General features: G+C 50.2%; 1 protein-coding gene across 1 annotated transcript in view; it reads left to right on the top strand.

Annotated features, from left to right (window-relative positions):
- The window catches only part of CACNG2 (calcium voltage-gated channel auxiliary subunit gamma 2), a 53,565-nt gene that overhangs the window by 393 nt on the left and 41,437 nt on the right, over positions 1-11,735 (top strand). The window lies entirely within an intron of this gene.

The following is an 11,735-nucleotide window of genomic DNA, read 5'->3' as shown; positions in this document are numbered from 1 at the left end:
CCCCCCACCTTCCCCAAAAATTCACTTCCCCCCTCCGACTGGAATAATGTGTGTGTTAACAAAACCACCGGGAGACCCTTTCAAAAAAGCGACTGTGCGGTCCGCCTGTCTTCGGCTTGTTTGTATTGCCTGGGAAAGCAATGCCAAAATGCTGTGTGATTGCTGTGCTCCGGCTGTAGCCGGAGAGTGAAATAATTGCTCTCTTTGCAAAGGGCTTATTTGCAAAGGCAAGACTGGGAGTGAGGGGCGATGTGGGGAGGGGGGGACTGCAAAGCACTTCAGATGCAATTATTAGTTCACTTGAGGAGGGAAAAAGAGAGAAAGGGAAGCAACCCTGTTATGCCCAGGATGCCTCGTAGGGTAAAGCTGACGATTCCAGTCATCTCGAACAGAGTTCAGAGCATTTCGTAATGTCTGTAAGCAACCACATCTCACCGGGCTGGGTGCAGAGGGGTCTAGTTGGTGGCTGATCGGTTTGGTTTGGGGCTGGGATTTTTCCTCCCGTTTGCTTGCTGTTGAGGGCTGGGTTTTTGTTTGGGGCTTGGGTTTGGGGTTTTCTTTTTTTTTAAGGTTTATGGTAAAGGCTAAAAATAAACAAGTCTCTGAATGGAAAAATCAGCCTAAGTCTGATGTGGTGAAACTGAACAGCAACTCAGTGACATGTCTGATGGCAGAAGAGACACCGCCGCAGCCAACTTCTGGAATCAGACGTTCCTAAGGGAGGGGGGAAAGAAAAGAGGGGCCAGTGATTCGCTTTTAAATATGTGTTGCTCAGTACTGCTATTGGCGTACGTGTGGGCTGGGGAGGTGGTCTGCAGCCTGCGCTGGAGGGATGTAGGGGCAACTGATGTAAATGCGTGGTTTCTGTTACACACGTAGCGAGAAGGAGCGAGGGAGAGCACAGGAGCGCACATTACAGCCCGCCGTAAAAGCCCTGTTTATGGATCAGCTCCCAGCTGGAGGGTGGGCTGCCGGGGCTTTATGGACATCCAGGGATAATGTCTGTGTCTGTCGGTGTCCACCAGAGCTGGGTGTGCCTGGAGCTCCCCGATGGGAGAGAGCGGGGAGTGGGTACCGCAGAACTGATTTTCTAAGACCGGCATTGGGAGATGGAAGGCAGGGGGGAGGGGGAAATAAACTATGTATGTCCTGATGTCTCTCACCAAAGCAAGCTAAAGCTGCTGTTTCGAAATGGTTGTGTCCGGGAAGAAGCGCGAATTTCCCCCCCGTTCTTGGTGCAAACGGTTGAGTGATGGCTGGACATGTTTTGAATAGCTAAGTGACTTCATTGAGCGATGGTCTATTTGACGCATACTGCATTTAGTGCCCTTTGTCAACCCAAACTGCTGCCTTTTAACATATCCTGCAGAGGAGCTCTATGCTGAATACTATATGCTGTCTCCACGCCAGAAAATCAATAGCGGTAAATTAATGGGGGATGTTTTTAAACACACTCGCTCACACACACGCACACATTTCCTCCAAATAGATAAATATATAGAGTTATATATTAATAAAAAATGAAAAGCCTTTCACGCAGCTATTCATTACAACCGGGGAAGGAGACATCTCCTTAATTAAAAATTAATGAGAGAGGGAAGGGAAAAAAAAAAAAAAAGAAGGAAGCCCAAATGCAAAGCCATGCGGAGAAGGGAGGCTGCGGGGACGAACTCCCTTCCTGAGCCGTGTCCCCAAGCCGGAGGGCGGAGGGAGGCTGGGCTGGAGACAGGAGGGATGAGGACCCCGGCCGGGAGAGGCAGTGAATTCATATCATGTCTATCTGCCCACAGAGCCGTACCCAGAGGGACGCGGTCGGAGGGGGAGGAGGAAGGGGCGGGTGAGGTTTGTCAGGATCGGAGGAGCTTGGGGCTCCTTCTCCTTCATATCTGACAGGACCCCACAGGCACTGTGGAGAAGTGGCTTGCACGGCAAAGGAAAGTGCCAGGATGCTTCCAATTAAAAGCTCCGAAGTGCCCCCAGCCCCCAGCCACGGCTGTGCTGCCAGCCCCGTCCCCCTGCCCTCCCTGCCGATGCTCTCCAGTGGGCTCAAACTGCAGCCCCGCACGAGGGGCGTGAGGTGCAGTCTGAACGGGAACCGCCTGGCCCTGGCAGGGTGCCCTCACTTGCCCCAGCCCTGTGAGGGTTGGGCTGGCCCCTTCCCCCAGCCCCTGGATGCTGGGCAAGAAGTGGCGAGCGGGGTAAGAGGGTGCAATGCACCACGCAGGAGCTGAGCCCAGCTCTGAGCCCCTAGCCTGGGGGCACAGGTTGCACCAAAACTTGGATAAAGGCTTGGTAGCAAGACCACCTCAGCAGGAGGCAAAACCAGCCCTAATGGCCACATGCCGAGCAGGGCCTGGGCGTGGGTTTGCCTCATGGCACAGGTCTGGCACTGCCACTGCCGGGATGTCTCCGCTTGGCTTCCTGCAGCCCTGCAGCCTGCATGGGCTGGTAATGGGCTCCCAGGACAGCACAGCCAAATATCCCCCACCAGCCCCCAGCTGGCAGGCCTCTTACTGTCACCTCTGATCACCTTAGCGGGGGTTATCTTCTTTCCCAGCAGAAGGAATCAGAAAGGTGTCCCTGGTTGACTTGCTCTCCTGGGTGAAAGCTGCCTGCGGGTGAGTGGGAGGGAGACGGGTGCAGCAAGGGCTCCTGTCCCCCGTGATGCAGAGGGTGGGCAGATTTGTGGAGGGAAGGGCTCGGTCCCAGGAGGCTGTAAAAAGGGGAAAACCCTTGGAGTCTGCTCACACCCTGCCCATGGTGTGGCAGAGGCACCTGACAAAGTCTGGGACACGCACACCTCTGCTGCCCGGGGTGGGTACCAGGGCAGGTCTGTAGGGTGAGGGGACGTAGTGAAGAGGCAGGCAGCAGGCTTTGTAATAAGAAAATAATTCAAGAAGGAGCCCAAATTGCCTCCTTCTACTGGTAGGAAGCGTCTGACGAAGTTGTCTTCATTTCTGGGGATGTGGGGGAACGCTGGCATTAGTCGCTGTAGGCTGTCAGAGATGGTGGACTCCTCCTGTTCAAAGTATTGTGCTAAATTGTCTTTTCTCTTCTCGGCCAAGATATCCAGTAGCAAAAAATGAATGTGGGGACTCAGTCTCGGGCTGTACACACAGATATGCTGCAGTCAGAATTGCAAGTTCCTCTTGGAAAATTTTGTCCCCAGGCTTTCGATTTTCTGGTTCCACTCTCTTCAGTCATTCCGTTCCCCACAGTGGACTTCCAGTCAGCATTTTCAGATCTTTGTGTTGCTCCAAAGAGGAGTGTCATTTGGGATGTTCCTCCTCTGTAGGGACCTCTTTCCCCCCTTTCCGGTGTCCTACAGTGAGCCCCTGCTCCATGGTGGGGCTGAAGTAGAAAGGTGGTGTCGGTTCACATTACTGCAGATCACACTTCTGATTTTTTTTTCCTAATCTTCCTTGAGATTATTCTTTCTGTCTTTGGGGTTGCCCAGAAGTGCCCCCAGGCCATTAAAAAATCTTTGCCCTTCAACAAAAATGGCCTTGCTCAGCCCTTTAACCGTGTAGGCACAAACCACACACGTACACCAAGCAATTGAGATCTGCAAGCTCATGCCACGCATGGGTACTGCACCTCGTACAACTTCGAAATGGCTGCAGATCTTCCAGCCTAATTCCTTCTTGGCACTGAATGCTTTAAAACCACTTTTTATTATGAGTGATGCCTTGTCTAAGTCTTTCATTAGCTCCTGTACATCTCCTACAGGATCTCAAAAAGCGAGCGACGAGGCCTTATCAGGGTCTTATGAAGCAAGCAAATGAAATATATTTTATATCTGTAGGTTATTGGTTTTGTCATGTTGTCATTATTATTAGGAAAGGGATAGGTCTGGGAGGCTTTTATACCGAAAAGGAGGGAGAGAAGAGTCCAGGGCAGGCAGGCATGAGTGATGCGCATGGGGTTAGACATCCCTGTAGATCTGACTGGTGTGAAGGCAAGTAATTGAATGGATGTTGGTGCAGAAAATAATTCCTGCCTAGAGACCCTTCCCAAGGAAAATTAATGAGCTGATCCGTTCCCTTTCCAGCTTGTTATATCTGCACAGCGCATGAGAGTTAAGTGCAGTTCCAGTGTTTGCAAAAATGAAGAGCTGACAGCGAAGTGAGGCAGGGCACAGGCAGTGGACAAGCTTCTGCCAGACAGTTCTGGCGCTGCGTCGCTTCCTTGTGCTGCCTTCTCCCACTGCTGTTTGCTCCTGGGCCACCTCTTTCCTGTCACACCCATCCTACGAGTGGTTTTTTTTCCTTATCTTCCCTCTTACCTTTCCCGATTTCCTTTCTTTTACCCTTCGTTTCTGCCAGCGTCCCTGGTTTTGCGCTGCGGAACTGCCTGCCGTCCTACTTCCAAGGATTCACAGATCTGCCGGGGTCCTTTCCCCTGACTCTTGCTGTCCTAATCCAGGGGCTTTTCTGAACACACAGTGAAAATAGCAGGAGATTAAGCCAGGGTCTGCATGTCTTCGCGGTTCAGGACCAGGGGCAGCCTAGCAGAGCCCTGAGCTGCAGCAGGAGGCAATGGCCCGGCACATAGCTGATCGCTGCCGGCATTGCATCTGCCGGGGAGAAGGAGGATGCGGAGCTGGACAGGCCTTGGGTGTAGAGGAAGACAAAGGATTTAAAAAAGTGGGGTGGCAGATGGTGAGGGAGAATTACTCGGGATCGCAGTCTTGGGTGGGTTTGGTTTCCTCTCAGCTTAAATTCACACCTGACCGTAAGTCACCCAGAAGGCAGGGATTTGAGGGGCTGAGACCTGCAAGCTCAATTCCTGGGTAAGATTTGACAAGGAGATGCTGTTCCTCACCAGTGAGTTGCTAGAATTGACTTTTAAATTGCTTTTAAATTATGAATCTTCCTACTGACAGAGAAAGAGGAATGGGTTAATATTGTCCTGAAATGCACCAGAAATTGCCTTGCTGGAGAGAGTGCGAGCGAAATGCAGTGGGAGGGACGTGGAGATGCAGTGTGGCAGCAGTAATGTATAAAGAAATTACACAGAGATAGAACAAATGTCTCTTTGCCAGGGAGACCAGGAGCTATTCCTATCCAGTGTTTCCCTTTTAACCCATCCCTTTCCCCATGCAGCCCTCTGAGCCCCCGTCTCACTTCACCGCGGTTTGGTACGATCTAAGCAAGAGTTTTGGGGGAGGAGGACCGCTGAGGTTTGACAGCAGAATCTCCATACTCATTTAATTTAAAAGCAGTAGCGAGGAGGTTGCCGGGGAGGGCAGGGAACATTTTCAGGCTCTCAGATGGCTCTGCCCCCTGCCCCTGTTTTAAGAGCAGATTCCCAACCCAGCCTACCCAGTTTATCCCAGGGGGAGCCCTGGCGGCTCCATTCTGTGCTGCTTCTCCCTTCCATATTGCACTCGTTGTCAGGGGATGTGCTGCTGCCTTCCGCGGGCACGAAACCTTCCTTCTTGCAGGGGGCTCTGGGGGAGGGAAGGGGGCTGCTGCCGGGGGAATGGGTTAGCAGCGGGGCTCTCGCTCCGTCTCCTCCCCCCGCAGCCCCCATCCCAGGGCAACAGCTCCCCAGCAAGGGAAACACAGAGCGCAGAACGTATTGTCAGGCATATGCAGAATGTATTGTAAATACAATGCACCGAAAAGTTATTTTCCCCTCGCCTGTATGACCCCAGCTTTTTCCTCGCCCTCCATCTTTGACTCATTCTATCCATCTCCATTTTAATTTGTTCTCGTTTCCCTCCCCTGTTTTCCTCTTTATTTTTCTCTTTCATCTTCATGTCTCTTCAGTGCTTTCTCTCAGAAGCAGCTTCTCCTGCATTATTTTTCCCTGTTTCTCTTCAAGTTCTCCGAGGCCCATCCCCCTTGCTCTTTCCTCTGTTACACTATCTTGTCCTTGCCCTCCTCTGTCCCCTTTGCTCCTGCCATTTCATCTCTATGTCCTCTTTCCTCTTTTCTCTGCCATCAAATTTCCCCCTGGCTTTCCCCCATATCACACGCAGTCGCTCCCCCCAGCTGAAGGACCCCAGCCTTTTGGAGCTGTGCTGCCTCTACGCTCAAAAGCAACTCTTTTCCAAGCCCTCTCCATCTCTCCCCCTCCTCCTATCTCTGGCCAGCATCCCCCCTCCTCGAAGCGGGCTGCGTGACACCAGTTGCTGTCGCTGTCTTCTCTTGCCCCCAAGGCAGCCCAGCTACCTCTGAGGCGGGAGAGACCCAAGCCCCTCCTTCTGCTCCCCTCGTTGCTCATTGTCCATGGTCAAGCCAACATCCCTCCGCTTTGCTGCCTCCAACCTCCCGTGGCCGGAGGGCTCACTGGCAGCTCGGCTGATGAGCTGGCTCATCTGCATGCAGCCAGCAACTGGGCTGGAAGGAGCTCACGGCAGCCCTAAATACCCTCCCTGGCAACCCTCAGACATGGATCAGGCCAGGATCCAAATGGAAAATAAGGGTCTCTCTTAGCCATAACCCTGGAGCATTTGTTGTGCACTATGGTGAAGGATCTCCGGTTGTCAGGAAGAAGTCTCTCCGCAAGCAGTCGTCCTTTTCAAGCTGTTTACAGGGGAATGACTTTCTCTGAGACTCTCAGGAAGACCTAAGGGGGGGAGGTAAATGGGGCTGGGGTCTCCAGGCCCAGCAGATCCCGATGATCAAACCTCAGTGAGTGAGTCAGGTCAGAGGGTGGTAGGAAACGGGGAATGTGTCCCGTGCAAGGCTCTACATGAACCACGGCGGCCCACTGGATGTCAGGGATAGTGCTGTTAGCGGCCCAGTGCAGCACATGGCTGTAGACAGAAAAGCCACCACCAGCAAGTCCCCAGGTGTAAGAAGCAGAGCAGGGGGGTATAGCAGAGAGTGCGAGAGCAAGGGCCGTCCAAGGGGTGGGTGCATGTGCAAATTCAGAAGCGGGTTCATAAAAGGGGGGCAGGGACAAGGAGGAGTAGGAAAGACCGTGTGTATGAAGGCAGCCTGCAAGACTAGACGTGTTTGCCTGGAAAAAGAGGTGAATGAGAGGGAAAGTGATTGGATTGTACTAAATAATGAATGGGCTAGAGAAGATAGATCAGTAGCTCTTGATTTCCCCATTTTGTTACACACAGACGAGAGGACCTGACGTGAGTCACCGGAGACCCAGTTAAAGCTTTCTCATTTGATGCGTATCAGGGCTGTGGAGCTCATTGCCACCAGAGCTCCCGTGGCCAAGATTTTAACAACATTTAGCAAGCAAGTGGGCATTTACGACAGAGTTCACGAAAATTAAGCGTCCTCCTAATGGATGTGAACAGCATTTTGGGTGTTTCGTAATTCAGCAATTAAGCCAGTCGCCATAAAAACTAGGATAACATTTCACAAGGGCAGTCTATCCCCTATCTGACTGCCATGTGGTTCTTGTCTCTTCCCTGAAACATTTGTCAGGGATTAAATGGAGCTCAGATTTACTTAGTCTGGCATTTCTTTTGTTTCTAGATGCTATGCTATGCAGTTGCAATATAAGATGCAAACTAGGCCTGCGTTCCTGCCAGTGTCAGTGACTGCCCTAATTTGACAAATTAACAGCGAGTTTAGGTATTTCTATCATACTTTTCTAGGAAGGATCTGGGATAGAGAGCAATTAAGAGCATATGGAATTAAGTGGAGTCCTTTTTCTTCACACTCCAGGGTATAAACTAAGTAGTTAGCAATGAAGGTGCTATATATGTGCGGAGAATTATTATTGTTGAAGTCCCTGCTTCCCAAAAAGCAATAGGCTTTGGGTCTCTTTGATGCTATCATGACTAAATTAGAAACGAGGTTGTCTCTTTTCTCTTGTATCAGTGGAAATGATTACTGAACTGGCATGTTATGACGTACGATACTGTAGTGTTCCTATGCACAAGAGACTTAGGCCCGATTCTCCCCGCGTTTGCACTGATGCAACCTCACTGACTCGGATGGAGCCGTGCTGCTTTTGCTGCCCGTGTAGGCAAGGGGAGACTGATGCTGAGGAAGAGCTGTGCGTGCTTTGCACAGCCCTGCCCCCAAGGGCACTGCGTGGCCCTGCTTTGGCCAGTGCCGGGTCTGGCAAACCAGGGGCTAAACTCACTTCCAGTGTGACTGGGTACAACGGCCCCAAAGTTAACAGAATTCTGCACTTATTTATGCCAGCTCTTCACCCAGGCCAGCAGCTCCTTTTTTAACTATTTCCATTTTCATCGTCTTTCACCCTCAGAAAAATTCACAACCTCCCTTTTGTGGGGCAAAAATCCTCTTATGGACTCCTCACCTTGGATCGGTGAGCGTGTAAAATGGTAGAGGTGACCACGAACACCCTGGCATTCATTTTCCTTTTTTTTCCTTCTTTCTGCATTTCTATCTTTCATTGAGTGTCTTCTATTTACTGACAGTCTCCCAACCCCATTTATCCTCTTCGTGTAACAGAAAAGCTCTCCCATAAAATTCCAAACTACACAATCAGAATTTTCATAACAAGCCCTGCAGGATAGGTGAAATCCACTTCTGTTTCTGTGGCACAGGCTGCTGAAGTTTTTATACTAGCTTCCTATCAAATCTATAACTCCCCTGAGAAGCATATGGACTTTATCCTGCACCTCCTATTCCCCCAGAGCGTATACTCCTACCTGCTAGCTGTGAAAAGCAGAAAATGAGGATGGTATACAAAAACTGGAGAATGCAATGCCATCCTATCCATGGGTAGGAATTTTTCTGATGTGTGTTTTTGCTAGAAGCAAACAACTATAAATTTCTGATTTAGCTTGTTGTATAAAGTATACATTCTGTCAAATAAAGAATAACACTATCCACCTCCATCCCCTGAATTTTCTATCCCTTTCTGATTTTTCTCTTCCTATTTCTCAGTTTTCATTCTCCTCCTGAACATGATTTTTTTTTAGTGTCTGTTTTATTTTTCTCCTCCCACTGCTTCATAACTACATTTCATTCTTAAATTTGCTATCGCTCAGAGAACTTCTCCCTTCAGGTCTTGCTTATACCACCAGTGTAGTGGTGGTGCAATGGATCACATTTGAACACTGAATATTTCCCAGGTTTATGGTCACGTTCATTCAGTATCATAGACCAAGCACTGTCAGTCGAATTGGTTTTGATCCAACCCCATTTGCTGACTCCTGCAACCTTACTGCGACCTGTCCATTGTGTAAAGAAATTTGTCATTTCAGGGACTCCGAGTTACTGGAGTGTGTGATTTTTAAACCTGTATTTCGCAGGTTTTTCTTTATGTTTTGAGACCACGGTGAACAAATTTTAATCTGTTTGAGCTCGGGTGCTTTTGATTTTGTGCAGAAGAAACTAGAGGTTGTTAAAATCACAGCTGTTTCACTGATGTCCGGGCACAGCTCTGAAGATACCTGCAGGCAGACTTCAGCAGGGGCCCTTCACTGACATCAGTAGGTTTCCGACCCAAGCGTAGGTTGCAGGATGGAGCCCGTCACCAGTGTAAGGCTGAATTTACCAGCATACTGATGGAGGATTAGCCAGGACCGCTGTAGCCAATGCTTGACTTCAGAAAATACCAACTTTCCCTGCAGAAACCAGAGGAACTCAGGATGCTGGAGCAGGCAGAGCTGCCTTAGGCAACTTCAGGCCACGCAGGGACTGACCCGGCTTAGGAGTTGTCCTTAGGCCGCCTGGAGATGTCTGCCTCACTCGAAAAGGGTGTTAAGGAGGCAGCAAGGGGGGGGCTGGTGTCCAGAGGAAACAACTGTGTGAGAGACAGAGATCCCCAACACGCTGTGGGAATGCAGCTGGGGGAGAGGAAAATGTCCAGGAACAGCTATCTCCAAGCTCCAATCTCCTCCAAGTTGCTTCAGAACACACCTGCAGTGTGTGCTTTTGGGATGGGGAAGGAGGGGTGTGGTACACTTTGGTGTGGAAGCCTCTGTCCCAGATATTCCTCAAATAATTTGCCTGCCTGGAGCCCTATCATCTCACTGTATGCAGCACAGAGATAAATTGTCTGTTGACCTGTAAAACAGAAGTGGAGACACGTAGCTGCTCCCTCAAGAAATAACCAGGGCTAGGTTCCTTCATCTCTTCCCAGCTGGGAGAGATTGCATGGTGGGCTAAACCCCTAAGTCTTCCAGTTGTTTAAATCTCTCCTACTCCCCTTGTGTCTCCAAAAGTAGGAGCCACGTATTCCTTTTCAAGGAAGAGAAAAGTTCAATAGAAGGTTTGGGAGGAAACCAGGGAGGATGACAGGGTCTATCATGAAGTGGAAGGGTTTGGGGTAACAAAGCAGCTGTGAACAGGCTTGGTGTTGGAGATTCATTGGAGCTGAACATTGCACGGTGTCCTCTAGCTGAGACGCCTCCGTTGCAGCTGCACTCAGGAGTCTCGAAGAAAGCAACTGCCAAGAGCAGAGCAGAGCCGTGCAGCTGGTTTGCTCTTGGGAAAGGGAGCAACAGAGAAATGAATATGTCTTCCCTGCCGAGTGAACGGCAATGCAAACAGCAGCACGGCACACGAGAAAATCATGGGATTGACAATTTTCCTAAATTTCAGGTGGCCACCTAATCATCGCGCCACTCTTCCTCAATCATCGCTCCACTCTTCCCCTCTTCAGTCATCGCTTTGTCCGTGTGTCCGTAGCAAAGTGTAACTCAGAAAGGCCAAGAACGGCTTTCCAGGAATTAACTCCAGGAGCTGTATAAGATACAGGAGAAAGGTGGCTTTTCTGTGTGCTGCATCATCACAGCTTGGCCCACACTTACAGGAACAGCGAGGGGGAACGTATTCAGAGCAAAGCAAGACTGCAAGAAAGAGCACTGTGAGGATGTAAAGGCACCAGGGCCAGGGAGGATTTATACTCTTCTGCAGAAAATGAAGGGATGGGTTGTTTCTGGGAGTGGGCTGACTCAGCTGTGGAGGAAGGCATCTCTGCATGCTGGAAACAGAGGGAAGGTTGGGGCTGGAAGGGTCTGGTTTTCCAGCTGGAAAGCACAGCTGGGCAGAAGGAAACACCAGGCAAGAGAGGACCCTGGACTTGGCCACAGCATGGCATGGGGAGGTGGTAATAGGAATGCAGTGTGAGAGCTGGAAGGAGATAATAGAGAAATACAGTCTGAAAGAGGAGGGTGAGTCAGGAGAAACCTTGGGACTCAGAGGTAGGAGGGACTTGAATTGCTGAGAGAAGCAGGACTATCAGCTGGAGCTGATGGATGGAGACACATCCATCTTCTCTGCCTCATCGAATGCGATGGATTTTCTCCTGATTGATGCCGGCATCTGCCAGCCCTAAAGGCCTTGTCCCTCTTGCCTCTGCTCCAGCCCATGGGAGAAGGAAGGGTTTAGACACACATAGACAGGGCAGGATCAGTCACACAAACCAACCAACCATGGATCTGCAGCAATTTGGAAAGCATGACCAGTGGTCAGAGCTCCATGTGGTAAAGTCTGACAAAGGAAGAATCAAAGGAGCTGGAGTACAAAATTGTCCCAACTTGGTGATGCCAAGAAATTTATTTGTGTAAGCAACTTAAGGCAGACATGGCCACCTCCTACACTGAGGCTCTCTGCTGGTATCACAGCTGTAAGCACATGAATTTGTCCTTCTTCTGGAGTATAGTTTTCATGGCAAAGCACTCATGGTTTGGCCAGATTATCTTTGGTAAAACAGGGGAACCAAAACTTAATGCTGGCTGCTGCTTTTTGGCAGAGGGTTTCTGAGTATTTCAACTTTCATTGCCGTTGTGCCATTGCGGCTGCACCAAAATGCTTCACGTAGGGTGTAAACACCTT

The sequence above is a fragment of the Egretta garzetta genome, unplaced genomic scaffold, assembly GCF_000687185.1.
Source record: "Egretta garzetta isolate BGI_Z169 unplaced genomic scaffold, ASM68718v1 scaffold51, whole genome shotgun sequence".
NCBI lineage: Eukaryota > Metazoa > Chordata > Aves > Pelecaniformes > Ardeidae > Egretta > Egretta garzetta.
The sequence above is the reverse complement of the archived record's forward strand: the minus strand, read 5'-3'. Positions and strand labels throughout refer to the sequence as shown.